Source organism: Gopherus evgoodei, chromosome 1, assembly GCF_007399415.2.
Source record: "Gopherus evgoodei ecotype Sinaloan lineage chromosome 1, rGopEvg1_v1.p, whole genome shotgun sequence".
Taxonomy (NCBI): domain Eukaryota; kingdom Metazoa; phylum Chordata; order Testudines; family Testudinidae; genus Gopherus; species Gopherus evgoodei.
The window spans coordinates 133,687,981-133,707,102 of NC_044322.1; the positions used below are offsets into that span (position 1 = coordinate 133,687,981).

Genomic DNA, 19,122 nt, shown 5'->3' on the forward strand with positions numbered 1-19,122 from the left:
TAAGCCCTTTGTCTTGTATTCACATGGGGCATTGTGGTTGTCCCATGTTGCTTATCCAACATTTATTTCAGTTGGGTTACTTTTTTTGCCAATGGTCCTGAAGGTGATATTTAGGAAGTTTATTGTCAGGCATGCAAATTGAGAGAAAAATGTGTCACATTAAATCATGACAGTTTAATAAGGTATTATTCACGGGTAAATGCTTTCGTGCATTCCCTCCTAGGAATGGCAAGTTTAAAGAAGTTACTGGAAAGACAAGATATTTGACAATTTAACCTGAATTTTATCCTTGTCAATCTTCTTAACAATGCTACTAAACAGAAGTTTGAAAATGCTGATTTCATGCTAATTTTGCATTTTATGTGGTTTATTAAAAAAATCTGAAAAGTGAAGACATGAGAACCTTCTCTGTTTTTTTCTGATGATCCAAATATCATAACATTTTGGAACCAGGTAAGATGCTTTGGCCAGTCACGGCCTAATCCCTATAATGTATCAAGTTACAGATAAAAGATTAGAGCTTGTTGGGTATGTTAGGAATATGAGAAAGATATTTTCAAACTGTGAAATTATTTTAATAAGTTATGAGTGAAATCCTGGCCTTGTTAAAATCAATGGCACAACTCTCATTGATTTGAATAGGACCAGGATTTCACTCATAATCTAATAATTCTTACAAGAACAAAGAAAATTATTCCTCCGAGCTATGGGCCCATCTTGCAAACACTCAAATACTTGGTAATTTTACTCATGTGAGTAGGCCCATTCAAATCAATGGGACTATGCACATGAGTAAAGTTTGGCAAGTGCTAAAGTATTTGCAGTGCTGGGGTCTATATTTGCATATTGTTTCCCGAATTACTGGGAAATGGATTAATATTTAGTCTTGGGCTGCACATTTTTATAGCACTAAAGCCAATAGCCCCAGAGACAGATGAAGATAATATATTGACCAGATATGGAGTGCTAAATATGCACTCACATTACATATTTTAAAGCCCAGCATCTAGCCTATTTCTAGCATCAAAAATGGATATAACATTGTTCTGGCAAGGTGTTACCATGTTAACAACTAGGGTGCCGTCTGTTAAAACTACTAATACGTGGCTTATCACTTCATAAAACCCTAAATTCACACTGCAACAACAGTAAGCACATATGGTATGCATACGTATATTAAGGAGATCTGTACATACAATAATAAGCATTCAGATAATCATTTTTGTGATGTAGTTAGCAGTGGTAAATTAGTCATGTTTGGTCTTTAAGTGTGTTTTGATAGTGCCAGTGAAATCAGTAATTGTAATGCTAAGCAACAGAAGCCGTTGATGAGGAATGCACTTCCAAAGCTATGACAGATCTTCTATCTGGCAGTGCACTATTTGGTTATCATACCACTGATCATGTTACCAGCTTCAGTTTTTAGTCACTTACTCAAAGATTTGAAAAAAAGTGGATTGTAAAGTCATGAAATAAAAGGTTTTGGAGGAAATATATAAGTGGAGATGGCTATGAAAAATGTAGACAGAAGAAGGGGAAATGTAGAAAGTGCAAAAAGGAAAATAAGAATTTGTAAATGTAAAAACTAAATTATTAAAGTTTTTTAAAAATGGTAATTTCACAAAAATAAGGAAAATAAGTGAAATTAGTTGGGAGATTGCAGAAAAAAATACTTTTTCTTTGCAAAATGCTAAAGAAGAAGCTGGAGGAAAAACAAACGGGTAAAGGATGGGACTGTCATTAGTTAGTCTGGAATTGTTGTTGTTCTTTGGTTCTTTATTGAGGTAATTAATTAATTGCTACAAAGACCAGACCTCAAAGGAATGTATTAGTTTTATAGGAGAACCCAGTTCAAAGAGATGGCAGAGCAAGACCTCTTTTGTTCTTTTTACCAGTAGGACTATAATCCTCAGTGAAATGAGTATGGTGGACTCTGAGCAGCCTCTGGTGGCCAATAATAAACATCACACAAATCCCCAGCACCCTTCATCCCTGCTGCCCAAACAACACACATATTTGCATAATCAAAAATGATTTGCAGACTTTGCTGAAAGATGGCCCAGAAATGAATCGCAAAGACTATGGGATTCCTTTCAATGTAGGCTTGAGGTCAGTGTCACGCACACGTAGAAATCATAGTGATATTTCAGCTACTCAGAAAAAAAATAAAGATCTTCAGTTTCAATTACTTCTAGTTTCTTAAACTTGATAAGGAAGCACAATCACTTAAAAAAAGGAACAAATAAGACAGACAGTTCTATAAATTCTTGAGAAGAATCCCACCCAATACTCTGCTATTTTAGTGAAAAACAACTTGGAATCTTGGTTTCTAAATATGTCTTCATAGGCTAAAGGCACTTATTTGTAAGAGCAAACAAAGACAACAGTTAAAAATTGTAATTTTTTAAAGGTATGTTGGAATTATTAAGTAGGTACCCCACCAATGCCCACTGGGAATACTTTATATTACACAACATACTCCAACTGTACTATCACCTTGAAGTCTCTACCCTGTAATTTTTCTGTAGTTACAAGTTTAAGAGCCTGCAAGACTTTGCATGCTTCAGATTTGTGATAAGTTTTTCCCAGCATAAAAGTGTGGCCCCTTGGGATAAAGGAATGGTGCACAGGACCACCTTTCTGGCTGCAAAAATATGATGAAACCCTTGAACTCTGACCAGTAAGGCACTTGTGCATTCCACATTAGCCTACAGCAACAGGATATCCTGATAGTCAGCATAAAGGGAATAAGAACAACACAGTATCAGCCTCAGTATACTTGAACTGGGAGGGTTTAAGTTGTAGATGTCCAATCATTTTGTGCATTTTAATACTTTTTCTACCTGTGTCAGATCATGATTTTCTTTTTGTTTTAATAAGAGGCATCCAGTCATGCCCACCAGCAAACTTAAAGTCGAACTAAGTGAAACTTAGAAAGCACGTCAGCGTGTTCTGACATGATAGAGAAGAGCACAGCTCAATGCATTGGCAGCTACCTTCTATAGCTACTCGGTGAAGACAAGGCAAGTATAATTATTATGCACCCCAACGCTCTTTCGAAAGGCAAATAAATCCATAATGAAATGGATCATGATCCCACTCTGAGCTCTCTCTATTTCTGCTGTTCATTTCTCCTTAGATGTATGAACAATGGCTACTGGTGAAAGGGGATTGCAGCCAGAAATTTCATTCCTATCCCTTTATGAATGATCTGGCTCATATTGTTCATGTGTGTGAACAGGCTGAATCCTTACTCTGTTCCCAGAAACGCATGTGGACCTTGAGTTAGTGCCCAAGCTCATTCTCCTCCTGAAGTCTCATTTTATTGGTAATTAAAACACAACCACCACAACATCACCTTCAGCCTAAGCTTCCTCCCTGACTGTAGCTATTCATAATATTTTCTTCCAGGAATTCCTATATCTTAACTGGAGGTGGGTGACACTTTTTGGTCAAAACTTTGTTTCACTGTAAAATGCAGATTTAGATTGACTCAAACACTTCACAAATTTGTGTTGAATTCACCAAATTGTTTCATTCAACTCCCCCACCCAAAAAAATCTGAAAAAAAAATCAGAACACTCCATGTTGACATTTTTTAAATGAAATGTTTTGATTTTTGGATGCAAAATGACTTTGTTTCAAATTTTGTTTCAATGTTACTAATAAAAGATTAAAAATCTTGACAATGAAATGGAACATTTCATTCCACCCAAAACTATTTTTGACTTTTTGCCAGAAAATTCTAACATTTTTCTGATTTTGTGATTCAGCTGGGAAACTGAAAAATCAGTTATTCAACCTCTCAACTGAACTCACTAGCTTCTTCTTCCTAGGCAACCAGTCATACTTCCCTTATTTCTAGGGTGAAGTTAATGAGCCACACTTGCCATAATAATTCAGCAGAGCTTCAGCAGGGTGCTGACACTTGCGAAAAGGATGGCACAACAGAAGTGCCAGTCCTGCAGTTACAATGTGCAAGAACAAGGCTACTGAGAAATAACCAGTTGATACCCTGTGTTCTGTTACTTCTTAGCCTTGAAAGAACCGAGTAACAAAGGAGAACACATTTTATTCAACTCATGTTTTATTACATCTTCAGATTTCATCTGGCATTAATAGTCTGTAGGGATGCATTTGATCTAGGAGTATGGCAAGTATTGAGGGATGCGCTTATTTTTCTTGCAAAGATTAATTATTATGCTATTATTAACACATTTCATGTCATGTCATTAATGTCAAAGGCCAAATAGTTTCTTGAAATGTTTAGGAATAAAGTATACTCAGCATTTGAGGAATCTCTCGCACACGTGTGTACACACATACACACAGCCAAATTTTAGTTGGAGTTTTGCAGCTGATATCAATGATAGTTGGATCAGGACCTATAATATCACAGGCACGTAGTTCAAAGAGACGCTTTCAGGCTCGGTAGCTCGTCCTTGCCAACTCTGTGCTTCATGGATGCTTGGGTTCACTTTGCCCTGCTTCCTTTCACTGCTTACATGCTCTTTGATATAAATGGAGAAAACAAGCACAGCTGAGGGATGGTGCAACATAAATACTTGTCACTGCAAACAAAGGTATGCTTGCAGTGAAGCTGTGTTTCTCAAGTGGAAATCTGGCAGTTTATCCACATCAAAGCTCTTGGGCTGGGGATGCTGATAGTTTACTTAGGATGAGAAGAAAAAAAAATACTAGTGACGGGTGCCAGACTTTGCAACCTGTAGCCAAGGTGCAAGACAGTGGAGAAATAGGCCTAAACTTATTATTTCCTAGGGGAAAAAGTGTCAGGTAACAATTATTTCATTAAAAACATCTATCTAACTGCCCCGGAGCACTCACAAAGTTGGCGCATACGGTTTATGTCCCAAACAACTTAAAATCTGGACAAAAAAGGATGCTCAGTTTTCCCCTGAATCCAAGTTCTTATCAGTTACAAGCTCTCTGATTCTGTGCCAGCCCAACCCCGGTGGCAATTAGAGCAGCCCTGAAACACTGAGCCTAAGTAAATGGCAATGTGGAGAAAAGAGAACTGGCCTATAGCTGGGTTGAGAGAAGACATGTATTTCCTTCTTCTGTTTCTGGGCTGACTTCAAATCAATGTCTATAGGCAGTCTCGATTTACAACTTAGCATCATTCTCTTTTCTCCCACTAGGATGTCTTTGATGATATCTGGCAGCCGTAGCAGCAGTAGACTTGATTTCTAGCTGCAAAAATCCATGTTTTCTGATGTGTGTGTTTCTTAAGCAGTTAACCCCCCAAATCATGTTAGAAATGCTGGTTTACGTTCGGCTTTGCATAAAAGACATGTACTTCTCAGTACTGTCCTTTTCCTTTTCTATTAGCAAGCTAGTTAAGTTTGCTTTTGCAGTTTCATGTTGTTTCACTTTCTCCCACTTGGTGACTTTTTCCTGTAAAAGTTTAAAGCCTTCCATTTCTGGTGGAAAAACAACCTCTTGGCTTTCCAGACCTGAAGAAATGTGTTTTGACCTTTTGCTTTAAGCTGTGCAGAACAAAAACAATTAGTAACAGCACTGATGCAGTAATTAGGTACTGTAAAATAGTCCTTAGAAAGGATCATAAACAAGAATATATCACCTTGTATGGAGTGTGCTGTTGGACCTGACACAGGAATTTTGAATGTGTGGGTCTGGCGATGCTGCGGATGTAGGAGACAAGAGAGCAGGTCAATGCCTTCATGTATGATCATTGCTAACACACCAGCATCTACAGCTTGAGTTAAAGGGCCAATCTCTGTAGATGAGAACTGTAACAGGCTCACTCCCTCCGTGGAACAGGCACAGAGGACAATGCCCACCATTACTTCAAACAATGAATGTTCTGCCCCTGCACCCCAAGGCTGTGCCTCATAAGAGCTCTTAGCCCTTGTGGTAGATTGCACCCTAATGCAAAATCTGTCACCATGATTCTAGGAGAAACTACACTTCAAAGACAAGTAGCTCAATTTTAAAAAGAAAAATAGATGTTTCTCTGAGTATAACTGAGTCCTGAAGAGCTTTAAATGCTTAGATATCATCTTTTCTAAAATTTACCATGGCAACGTCAGATGCCCAGGGCCACAGGTTAATAAACTACTTACATGAGTTAGGCAAGCAGAATTTGTCCCACAGACTACAGAGTCGAGGTTGACGTGCTGCTGGCAAGCTATTAAACAACTGAAGACCAGCAGGGGTCCCAAAGCCAGCTTTGTTTACACCAATTTAAAAGAGAGCATTAGGCGGAAAATGTTAAAGATACTGTTCTCTATTTTATTGTGTCTTTTTATGGATATAGGTATAAAAGAAGGGAGGGTAGTGTGGCTAAGTAACTACTGAAGGCTTGCCAGATTTGAAAGATTATGTATAAAAGAGCATGGATAGTACATATATCCATTTTTATTACAATCATGGCATCAGATCACCTTCCACAAATTTCATCCCAAAAGATGTTCCTCCCTGTCTACAAAACCAAGTAGTTCCTGGCACTGCCAAAGAATGGAATCTGCCTTTCTTGTTGCTCAGTGACATATAAGGTGCCCAGATCCTTTATATGGAGTAAATATGGAATACATCATTCCAGACGTGCTCTCAAAGTATAGTCATCCAAATCACCCTCTGATGTGTGCCAGTGCTATGTATTTAAAATATTCCAAGTTGTAAAAACTATGCAGCCACTGCAACAGTGCTTATGAACAGAAGAATTTTTTAGAGGAAAAATCATATGCATATTGCTAGTGCTTCCTTTTTTGGCACTAGAATCAAAGATCGAAAGGTCAGCAGCTTTTAAGGCTGTTAAAGTGGTAGTGTCAGGAATATCAGCCTGTAGATAGTATTCAGGCATTTCCCATTAATCCAAAGGCTCCTTCTCTGAAGCAGACGATTATTTCTGTGGGAATAGCATAGCATATCAACACTTGCACTGTTAGATCTAATGTTCTGAGCCTGCAATGAGCTCCATGCAAGTGTAAGAGCCCTCACCTGCACGGAGCTCACTGCAGGATTGGCGCCTAAGTTAGCTATCAGAAAACTCGGCTTAACTTGGTGTCTATCTGTTTATGGTCATTGCTTAGAATGGCTGCACATAGTCTGCTGTACAGAACATGCATGCAAAGTAAACAAATTTCCTGTACATAGGTGCTGAAGGTGCTGATGCACCATTGGCTTGAAATGGATACCATCATATCCAGGGTTTACTGTTTGGTGCAATGGCTCTCAGCACCACGCCCACCCCCATAAACATTGTTCCAGTGCCCCTGTTCCTGTATTTCTTTTTAAATGTAAGTCTAGACTAGCATCTTTGATACTGGAGAACAGAGCTGGAGAAGACATTTTGCATTTCACACCTGATGCTTTCAAGTTGCTGCAGGGTTTAGAGCAGCATTATAAGGAGAAGGGGGAAAGTCCATAGTTTTGAGACATTAAAGCCTTCTGAAATTTTCTGGTGAATGTCCTGGATACCATTAAAGATCCATTGGCACTTTCAGAAAAAAAACAGGATAACCCCAGTGTTACTAGCCAGTATTGCTTTTCTCAACATAAACCAGGCTTTACTTTCCCAGAGAGGAAGAGAGCTGCTACTGAGCACTAATGGCTGCTCCATTTTTCTCTGCTAGTATCTGATTTATTTCTTTGTAAGTAGCTTTGAGCTGTATCAAGTATGAAAGGAGCTATACAAAACCAAAGTCTATTCTACCCTAGCCTCGTTAACATTCAGAGCCAAATACTGCCCCTTAGATATGCATGTACAGCTCTCACTGTAGCCACCGGGTCTCTTGGGCATGTATCTGAGGGCAGAACATGGACCTTGACGTTTTAGAATTGTTCATATATTGAAAAAAAATGCTTTCACTTTGGAGCAATCATACTAAAATTCCTGTATCATACTGCAGCAGTTCTAAGCCCTTTGTGTTCAAAACAGCAGTTCTACAGCCATGAAGGTTACATGCCATTAAAAAGAAAGTTTTCCTTACCAACAGTGCCTTAAAATATTCCACTACAGGAATAAACTTTTCAGACTTTAAAACAAATTAAGTATACTGGAATACCTAGTGATCTATATTTTTTTTCTCAGTGACACAAGGCTTTATTTACAAAACCCATACATTACTTTAGCAAGGAGCTTTCATGGATGAAAAGTGACCCTGGTGTTGTGATGAATAGAGCATGGCAGTTTAAATGAGAAAAACAAGTGGAAACCCCACTTGGCTGAACTTCACTGAAGATTTCCCAATGGGAATTGTACTGGGAGGTGGCTTTTCCCCCCTGTTCTTTGTGTTTAACCCACAGCATTCACTATATTTATTATGCTGGTTTTGAACGTATAGGGATATTAAGCCATCATATGTATAGTTAAGTAACCACTGCCCATTCTTCAATGCTCTAGCTTTGACATAAAATAGTCTAACCTTAGATTCTTTAAAAACATTTAAATTGTTCACCAAAAATTCTTAACACACATCCCACAGTTTTACCCTATAACCTGTTCTGTAGATATTTTCTGGGTTTAAAGGAGACAAACGCTGAATCCCATTTTACCAACTATATAGTTTTGAGGGCAAAATTAAAAGAAGCAGAGCAAACCCTTCTAATTCAAAAGATGCTAATGTCAAATGCTCACGTGTGTAAATAATTAATTGTATTCTTGCTAACAAGTCCAGTTTTTTTCCCCATTCATTGCTTGGCCTCCAGGGTCAGCTGCTCTACGAGAAATGGAAACATTTAGGATTCCATCTTGCTAGCCCATAACTAATTTATAGCTTTGCATGGCATCAGGTGCAAAGATTCAGGATCCAATTTATCACCACAGGCAGTTCCAGCTATAAGAGACAGTCTAGATATTCTGCAGAAATAAACGAAGAAAATTAATAAGATAAAACAAACAGCAGTATCCCCTTTGGAGTGCATATCTTCCAAATTCATAGAGACACACCAAGCTACAGAATGTCTTTTGTACTGATCAGGAAAGGCTATAAAACCCACTAATGATCTCCTACAGAAAAGAGAGCATTAATAGCACATTTTTCACACTGAACAGTATCGCACAGCTGGTGGGCTCTTTCCTGGTCTGTTCTGTTACAACTCATAGAACTCTTGATTTTTTTCCCTTTCCCAATTCAACAATACTTTAGTAATATTATTTCAATTCTCAGATCTCTAGAAGTTGACTATCACACATACATAACATATAGCACAGCATTAAGAATCAGACACATGACTAGACTACAACTAACATACAGAGAAGAGAGCCTCTCTTTCCATTTTCTCTATAAGGTGAATAATTTTTACATACACCCAACTTAATAGAAGTGTTGCTGATCACACATGATGCAGTTCAAATGTCTGTGCCTTCTTTTCACCAAACCCAGATCTTCTCTCCCAGTGATATCTCAAATATTGGATCCAGAAGCATTTTTGGTGAGGGGAAAGAGATTTATCTTCAAAAATGTAGTGATTGATCATTGCACTAGGAGAAAAGCACTCCCGAATTCTGATCCTGGTTCTGTAAATGAACCCCTCTGTGGTCCTTGAGCAAATCATTGAACTCCTCTGCCTACCATTTCCCCCTGGGTAAAGCGAGGGTACATCAGGTGGACTAGTTAATATTTGAAAAGCAGTATGGAAATACTAATTAATTAGCATTATTACCCAAGGACTCTTAGCTCTATAGAGATGCCTTTCTATTGTGATTTACCAGTTTAATGGCTTTTAGAACACAATGCAAAATAACTTTTAAAATATGTTTTTCCCTAACAAAGATTGTGACAGCTGGGGGAAATTATTTTTCAGTGACTCCTGGGAGAGGCACAAATGTGTTTCTTTTTTATCAGTTGCTGGCAATACTTCTAGCCGTCTGGTACAGAATTTAAAACAGCTATGATGATGGAGACAATAAACATTTAAAAATAAAAGTAGCAAATTCCCATTTAAGTTAATGCAACTTCTGTGGTTGGAATTCCCACGTTTGGTGTATATAATTCAGCTCTCCCATGTGTTTGCTTTCTTCCAACTAAGTAAACAGCTATAATTTCCATGTTTATTCTGCCTCACTCCCAAAAAAGATTTATTTATAGAGATAAAGATGGGGAAGAACATTTACAGAAATCTGGATGATATGAAACAACAACGAAGATGACAACTGGAATATCTTACTTATTAATAAGGAGATTTTGTTTATGATAGTGCACTAATCATCTGGAACACTGTAATGTAAGTCTGCTGCTGGTGAAATGTCTTTACAGAAGCACATTATATTCATGTCATGTAAATAACCAGAACCTAAAGCCATTTGGCCCTGGGTAGTCTCCAATTATTCAACACAATGTTGTTCATTCATTTTGACACATGACATTTCTACATCTTGGGAAGAAACTGCTCTTAGGCTGCTTCATCCCTTTTTTGGCTCGTTCCTTTTTTTGGTTGCATTAATCTCCAAGAGTCAAAACCCTCAGAAAAAATAGTGCACTAAAACTGATGAAAATAGACCACTGGAAATTAGATTTGTAAATGGGAAATTAGCTTATAAAAGTACATATTTCTTACTGTTAACACGTTACATAGTTGAAATTTACTACTTCAAGTGCTTGTACTATTACAAAAGGTTGGCAATTTGTTGGGAACTCCCTCAGTGTTGTGTTAATTTTAAAGCAATCTGTCAGCAATGTGGTTTAGTAATAATAACTGAAATTGTCACTAGCTGGCCATGAAAAACAGATGATTCAAGTCTCATATTAGATGGAGAGAAATACAGCAACGAGTGGAAAGGCTGAATAATAATAATGGTGTTGTCTAATAAAAACACTAGAAAGAGTAAGTACAGGTGACAAAGGTAACTTCAGAGGGTAGGACAGAATTCCAGTTTGGATAGTGTTGCAATGTGCAGAGTGCCCAATTAAAAAGTTCCTTTGGGATTTAGAGATAGGAAAGCTTTCCAGAGATATTCCCTATACTTAAAACATGGAATACCATCAAGACCACAGAATATCTCCAGAACTAGAAGGAACTGCTTCAGTATGTCCAAACTATGTAGCTGTGTTCTATGTGGTGCTCTGCAATTCTGAGAAAAGTATTTTAAGAGTTCCATATCTTTAGCCATTTTAATAGACATTTTCACTAACAGTGTGGTATCTGTGGCACCTAGAGCCCCAGTGATACTACAAATGCTTACATTAGAATAGAGTGTACCTAAGCATTTCCCTATACTTAGACTAAGAAATAATGGCAGTAACTCAGATACTGCTGCATAGCAATTGTCGATAATGCTGATTTTTTTTAAATGGTGACCACTGTATATTGAATACATATGTTAATTACTTTTTTCTTTTGGCTTGAGACCAGCCAGTTCTTGTTTATTTGAAACCTATTCCTGAAAATTGCCTTAATGGCACCTAAGGGAGTTAGGCACCCACACCCTTAAAATCCTCTTATCCTAAAAGACTATAGGACTTAACAGGTTTTAAAATGTTAGCTTTTCTTATTATGTCTGTAAATGAATGCTATTTCTTGTATTGGTTTCTTTAAATCCCTGTGATTATCAATCAATTGATGATTGATAATGTATTCACACAAAGTAAAATTGATTTTATCACTGCATTCAGAACACTTCCTAGTAGTGGTTCATCTGATGAGAAAAAGAGTTTAAAATTGGAGGAATAGTGACTAGGAGTAGTAGGACTGAGTCAAACAAAGGAAATTATAGGTTAAATATAAAAAAAAATTGACAGCGAGCTGCATTAGACTTGCGACAGTTTCTCAAGAGGAGTGGGAGATAGCCCACTGGTGAAGCATGTAAGAAACAATACAGGGCAGGACAGGACAAAGAAGCTGAAAAGATGTGAAGAACAATACTGAATTGGCAGAGCAATAGATTGAGGAGACTTCATGGGTCATTTTCATCAATAATTTCTATGATCTGCACTGGCAGGTAATATAATTTATAACTTCTAGACATTTCTAGCTACAAAGATGTCTAGATGGAGACATAAGAAACCTCTTCCTTTATTTTCTGATTCATCTGCCAAATAAAACATCTCCTTTTTGTCTGTCTGAGTTGGCAGTGTCATTCCCCTGGCTGGAAGGCCAGAGAGTAGTATTTGAATAGATGAGGGGTAGGCAACCTATGGCACACATGCTGAAGGCAGCACATGAGCCGATTTTCAGTGGCACTCATGCTGCCCAGGTCCCGGCCACCAGTCTGGGGGGCTCTGCATTTTAATTTAATTTTAAATGAAGCTTCTTAAACATTTTTAAAACCTTATTTACTTTACATAAAACAATAGTTTAGTTATATATTATGGCTTACAGAAAGAGACCTTCTAAAAACGTTAAAATGTATTACTGGCACGCAAAACCTTAAATTAGAGTGAATAAATGAAGACTGGGCACACCACTTCTGAAAGGTTGCCGACCCCTGGATTAGACTATGAAAATGGCATTCCCTGTGTCATAAACAGATGGTTAAGGGTTAATGTCTTTTTTACCTGTAAAGGGTTAAGAAGCTCAGTGAACCTGGCTGACACTTGACCAGAGAACCAATAGGGGGACAAGATACTTTCAAATCTTGGTGGAGGGAAGTCTTTGTTTGTGCTTTTTGTTTGGTTCGTTGTTAGCTCTCGGGACTGAGAGGGACGAGACATACACCCAGGTTTTCCCAATCTTTCTGAATCAGTCTTTCATGTTTCAAAATTGTAAGTATAGCCAGGCAAGGCGGATTAGTCTTATGTTTGTTTTCTTAACTTGTAAATGTGTCTTTTTGCTGGAAGGATTTTTACCTCTGTTTGCTGTAACTTTGAATCTCAGGCTAGTAGGGGGGAAGTCCCTCTAGTCTATATGAATCTGTGTACCCTGTAAAGCATTTTCCATCCTGATTTTACAGAGATAATTTTTACCTTTTCTTTCTTTAATTAAAAGCTTTCTTTTTAAGAACCTGATTGATTTTTCCTTGTTTTAGAATCCAAGGGATTGAGTCTAAACTCACCAGGGATTGGTGGGGGGAAAGGAGAGGGGGATGATTAATTTCTCCTTGTTTTAAGATCCAAGGAGTTTGGATCGGTGTGAAGCTTCCCAAGGCAACCCAGGGAGGGGAGAGTCTGGGGGGAAAAGGAAGGGATGGTTAATTTCTCCTTGTTTTAAGACCCAAGGGGTTTGGGTCTTGGGTTCCCCAGGGAAGGTTTTGGGGGAACAGAAGTGTGCCAGACACAGACTTCTGGCTGGTGGCAGCGTACCATATCTAAGTTAGGAATTAAGCTTAGAAGGGTCCATGCAGGTCCCCCACATTTTTATTCTAAAGTTCAAAGTGGGGGAAAAAACCTTGACACCCTGTGTCAACTGTCTCATACAAAGAATGGCTTTAAACCTCTCATCTTAGAACCCCAGCAGATAGTCATTATGATGCTCCCGAGGACAGTGAGAAGTATAAGGTCACAGATTGCTCGGAGTTCTAACCTGGAATTTCAGTTCCAAATGACAAATATGGAACACAACAGATGTTTTCTTTTGTCACCTCCAGCTGTTTTTCCACCCATAGCCATAAAGGCAAGAAGAGGTAGAAGCTGCACAGAATGACCATATTTACCTTCCCCTAACATTTTGCTTTGTAATGTTGTAGTAGCATCAATATATGATGCCATATAAGTAACTCCTGGTTTTAAAATTAAAATATAACTTCCTCCCTTCACCCAGAGAACAAATATTTCTAATTTGGGCTTTTGCTTTTTTAATATACATAGAATCCTTCCCCAGATTTACACACATTTTACAGTGTGAAAAAATATTCAGCAAGGAGCTGAAGCAGGGAAAATTTCTAAACATCTATTTTCGCTCAGAGCTCATCTTCAGAAGTATGGACTTTGAAAATCTCTAATTCGGGGACATTTTAAAAATATATAAATATACATATAATTATGTATATAAAACTCAATCTTCATTCCTAAAATTACCCCCACAATTAACAACAGACAAAACAAAAACCTCAAACCAGTGTTTCTATTCACAAAATATCATGGTAGATTCTAACAGCTGAGGTGAAGTCTAGCTCAGCAGAGTACTCAAATACAAAGAAAGTCTCAAATTGTGCTGGTCCTGATTTCTTACAGTCTCCTGTGGAGAGATTCCTGTGGTTGTAGGCATGTGGAATTAATTAATTAGATAAAACCATCCCAAAACCTTAAAAAAAAAACCCAACGTTTAGACAGCATATCACTTGGTGAGATTTATTTTCTCACCATTTGTTCTAAGTCAGAAGATCTATCATATCCTTTTGCTGAACTTCATTTTGATACGTCTATTTAATTACTCACCTCTTTCAATTTATCAGTGGTCTATCCTCTGATACAAGTGAGAAACCAAGTGTCTCCTAATAAAGATACTTTGCTGCCCCAGGTGCTCTGTGTGAGGTTGAGTGTTTTTTAACTAACTTCCCTTATTAAACCAATTATTAAGGTCTTAGCTTTAACAACAACACTGAGGATCAGCGTTTAAGAAACCTGCATTTGCTCTGGAAAAATTCTCAGGGTGATAGGCACCATTGCAGCATACTGGGATTGTAGCTAACTAATATGTTGACTGAGTCTATGCTAATCATGCTCCATCAAACTCAGCTGGATTAGCATATAAATTGGTCAACTCTGTTCTGCAATTGCCCTACCATCTGAGGTCTAATTACTAATAGACATAAAACAAACAATAAATGGATTTATATGTTAGAATGTTTAATTGTTTGGCATGCACACCCACGCAAAAATAGGGAGGTGAGAAAAATATTACTTACACCCACAAGAGTCTTAAGAGCTCAGCAAATAGACTCCAAATAAGTGGAAAATCCAAGACTAGCAGCACCAATTGAGAACAAGTAGTACAAGGGGTAAACCAGGGCAAACAAAGCAGTGACAGGCAACTGCTTGTATTTGCAGTGAACAAGCAAGCTACCCTGTAGAGCAGTAAGTACTTCACACACTGCACTAGTATGCACAGAATGTACTCCCCTGCCCCCCAATACCCAAGCTATGCATGCTAATATTTCTGCAGAAATAAGTCTGAAGGTGATATTTTCAAAAAGTACTCAACAGTGGCCTAATGCTCCCACTGAAGTCAATGGTAAAACTCCCTTTAACGCCAGTGGAACTGAGTTATGCCAATGTTGGATATCCCACCTTACATGTTTGGGAAGGAGAGGCCACAGTCCTCCTGCTGAATATATCAGAGGGCAGTATAACAGTCCTTTTATGACCCATTCAGCTCTAGAATAGGATCATCATACCTGACATATTTATGTTTAGTGGTAATATGAAACCAGGGAACACAATGCACCCGATTCAAATCTCATTTATACCACTGTAAATCAGGAGTTGATCCACTGATGTCACTGTAAAACCACAGTAAAAGAGGGCAGAACGAGAGAGAGAGAATACCAGTATACCCACTTCCTCTCTCTCACTCTACAGTTGTTGTCTTGGCAGTCTATTCCAATTGCTTTTAGTCAGTATTTTAGCGGGAGTATGGCCTTTTTTGGGTTATTAATACAAGGTGCAGTTCTAGCATTTTGAAAATAATTCTTCAAACTGTAGGGGGGGAACCTCTACTACTACTATAAAATAAAAATAATTAACACTCTCCTAAATTTAGACAGACCCCTCTGCATGAGCACTACACCCTGGGCTGCAGAGCTACAAATCAAAATGGTGATAGACACAAATGCATAACATATGAGAAAGTGTATTCTATCCCAGCTTGAGTCAGGCTAAATAAAGATATGCATCTTGTATTCCCTGCAATAAGAATGAGTTCCAGAGATGAGGGCCAGTCACAGAGAATTCTATGAACCATTTCCTGTAAGCTTTTCCTTGAGCATGCCTCCCTAACATTAATGCAAGCATGGATGTCTAGAGGTGACAGATGGTGAGTAGGCATGATTAAGTCAATATCTAAGATAGATTATATGTTACTAGCCCTTAGCTAGCTGAAGATCAAGAAGATACATCAAGCTATCACTAGTAGCTGGATGTCCATAAAACACAAATGAGTTCTGTAAGATCCCAAATTGTAAAAATACTTTGACAATTGGTTAACTGACACCAATCAATGGGCATTGTGGATGCAAAAGTAATGCCAGATCAGAATGTTAACTGAGTACAGGTATTTCTTTTGCACTCTTCCCTCTAGTAATTCATATTATATATATATATAAAAAACTAGAAATACTAGTATACTAGTATATTTGAATTACTATATAAATATGGTTCTACTTTCTTTCTAAACTTAACCAATTGTATTTAAATGTACCAGACACTCTTGACCAAATTCTTCTCTCATCTACAATGGTATATCCTTTTGACTATTCAATTTCAAAACTATAGAAAGTAAGTCACAGATTGGTTTTGATATGTATTAACATCACCTAACCACAGAATTTCCCATATCAAACTTGTCCACAATTCATCTTATTCCTAAAACTAAAATGGAAATTAAACTTTACACAAGAAATAAAGTTCACCCTGCCATTCGGCACTTTGTGTGGTAAAAATCCTCCTGAATGTCTGTAGGAAAATAGTATCAGAGGGGTAGCCGTGTTAGTCTGGATCTGTAAAAGCAGCAAAGAGTCCTGTGGCACCTTATAGACTAACAGACGTATTGGAGCATGAGCTTTCGTGGGTGAACACCCACTTCGTCGGATGTTGTATCCGACGAAGTGGGTGTTCACCCACGAAAGCACATGCTCCAATACATCTGTTAGCCTATAAGGTGCCACAGGACTCTTTGCTGCTCTTGTAGGAAAATGTCATTGTTGACATAATAACCATGATAGGGACCAAAATAACTTATTTTTTACATTTTTCTTTCCAAAACACCCTAAGGCACTAATCAACATTATAAATTATTGACCACTAAACATTGTCAAAACTACTGACTTCAAAACGTCCCTCTTCTAACCACAAAACAGGTTTATTATAAATATTTTTAAAAGGCTTTTGCAGGGCCAAAACCTTATGCAGATTTTGGTCCTCTAGTCTCATCTCATCTAGTGGTTTCCTAGCCTTCTTGTATTTTTACTGACCATAGCTAGCATCTGGACAGCAACTCTTGAAGGCAGACGGTCTTGGCCTGGAATGGTGAACTGCGGCCAGTAGGTGCCATGATCAGCTGAACCTGCAGACCTGTCAGGTAAACAAACCAGCCCAGCCCACCAGGGGCTTTCCCTGAACAAGTGGCGGCCCTAGTTTGAGAACCATTGTTTGAGGACATGTCTACAATGGGAAAAATTGTGTTTCTCTGTACACAGTGCTGCTACAAAGGGGCTAGTGATAGTGGGAGAGCTGGTGAAAGCAGTGTACAGGCATTTTTACCAGTATGCCTCTAACAGTCTATACTATTATGTTCACCACTTTTACAAGACTATGAGAAATTTTGTACGATGTATGACTTGTGAGGTATCACTTGAAATGTAATAACCTGCTGAATATTATTCTTCTGCAGTGTAATTTATAAGTTGTTAGCTAGTAGCACTCAATACTGTGTAGCTGAGAACAAGTTGCATGCTGGAGGCTGTGTAGTTAACTGATTAGGAGTGGCTGCTCATCAGTAAAACACTGTAAAAGGCATTCCAGGTTGGAGAACTGAGGAGACACAGCTATGCAACAGTCCAGAATGTACTGTGAGGAGTGTCACAATGCCATCTAACCCTTTTCTGATCATAATATGAGTCACAAAGCCTCAACCTACACCTTAGCCACAATAGCTAGCACTGACAAGCTTTACCAGCACAGAAAAATTCTTACAGATTTTCCCAATATAGACAAGGCCTGACTGACAGGCTGTCACTTAGCTTCCCGGTCTTAGCACTGAAGTATCTCAGAGGTACATTTTCTTCATGGAAGTAAAAGCACCCCATCCTATTTTTCTCTTCATATGTAGTCAAGAGAACTTCAAAAGTTCTTATGTACCTACATAGATGACAGTTAACAATGTAAAAAGCTTGGCCAGACTAAGACGTGTTTTCAAGTTAATAGTTCTTTTCCCCTAGGAAATCAGGGAAAGACCACCAGTGAAGTGTTAGACAAAAGATCATTAACATTTCAATCTTGGTCTTAATAAAGGTTATGTTTCTACATTAAGTCCATGTCTTAATAATTCCATTCTGTATCAAATATGAGTTCTTGACAGTGTCCGGTCTGTTCTATCATCTATGCAAAGCTTTAACCTGCAATGAATTTTCATAGTCAAGCTGTTAAATCCTGAACATTTACAATGAAAATGGTAATATCTTCCTGAAGGACACAGAAATGTAATATAAAAGATACTTACCATATTTAATTACAAAGGAGTGTAAGTTGCGTGTATGTGTACACACACACACACAAATACACATTTTCCAAGATGGCTAGGCATGATATTTAGTCAGACAACATGCATACAGATTAATGTGCATTGTGTGGCTAAATCCATTCATCAGCTCTGAAAACCTCAATCATAAGTTATACCGTCCCAGAGACTTTAAATCCAGCCATCCTGTGGCTGATCACTTACTCAGCAAGGTGATTTTCATCAAGTTACACTGGGTTCCTGTAAAAAAGGCAGTATAGAACATCTGGCAATTTTAAAGCTCCAGGACCATATCTGTCACGTACCCAAAAGAATAATTGACAATCATATAGGAAGCTGCCACAATGGAGCTCTGATAACAGATAATGAATTAAAGAATACAACCCCCATTTGAATGGATGAGAAAATAAAAGATTGAAAATTGCTATAAATTAGTTCTATTAATAAGAATGATTAATGTAATTGCTGACCATTTTCAGATGCAATTTAAAAAAAATGATTACAGTTTGATAGAATTGACTTTACAGCAATATTCAAAGTCTCCTGTTTTGTTACATGAGCAACTGGGAACTGTATTCCCGAATTCTTACCCTATTCTGGACCTCTGGTGGATTAGTGCTTGTAAAATGGCAACTTCCCATGAGATGCAGTTTCTGCTAGTCTTGGATAATGAAAGCAGATGCAGTTTCTGCTAGTCTTGGATAATGAAAGCAGAACTTCTTTACAGCATATTTAGCCTGAGATATGATGACATGGGAGTCTGGTGGTTACTTTTAGAGGGATTGGAAACCATGAGCTGCAAGGACT

At 38.0% G+C, this 19,122-nt stretch overlaps 1 protein-coding gene across 4 annotated transcripts in view; it reads right to left on the reverse strand.

Moving 5' to 3' along the window:
- The window catches only part of MID1 (midline 1), a 362,051-nt gene that overhangs the window by 234,836 nt on the left and 108,093 nt on the right, over window positions 1–19,122 (reverse strand). Inside the window, exon 1 of one of the 4 annotated variants that reach the window (XM_030572687.1) lies at window positions 5,603–5,659. The exons of the other annotated variants lie outside the window; for them this stretch is intronic. The gene's annotated coding sequence lies outside the window, so the exon portion shown is untranslated. Of the gene's footprint in view, window positions 1–5,602; window positions 5,660–19,122 lie in introns of those variants that run through there. 4 annotated transcript variants of the gene reach the window in all.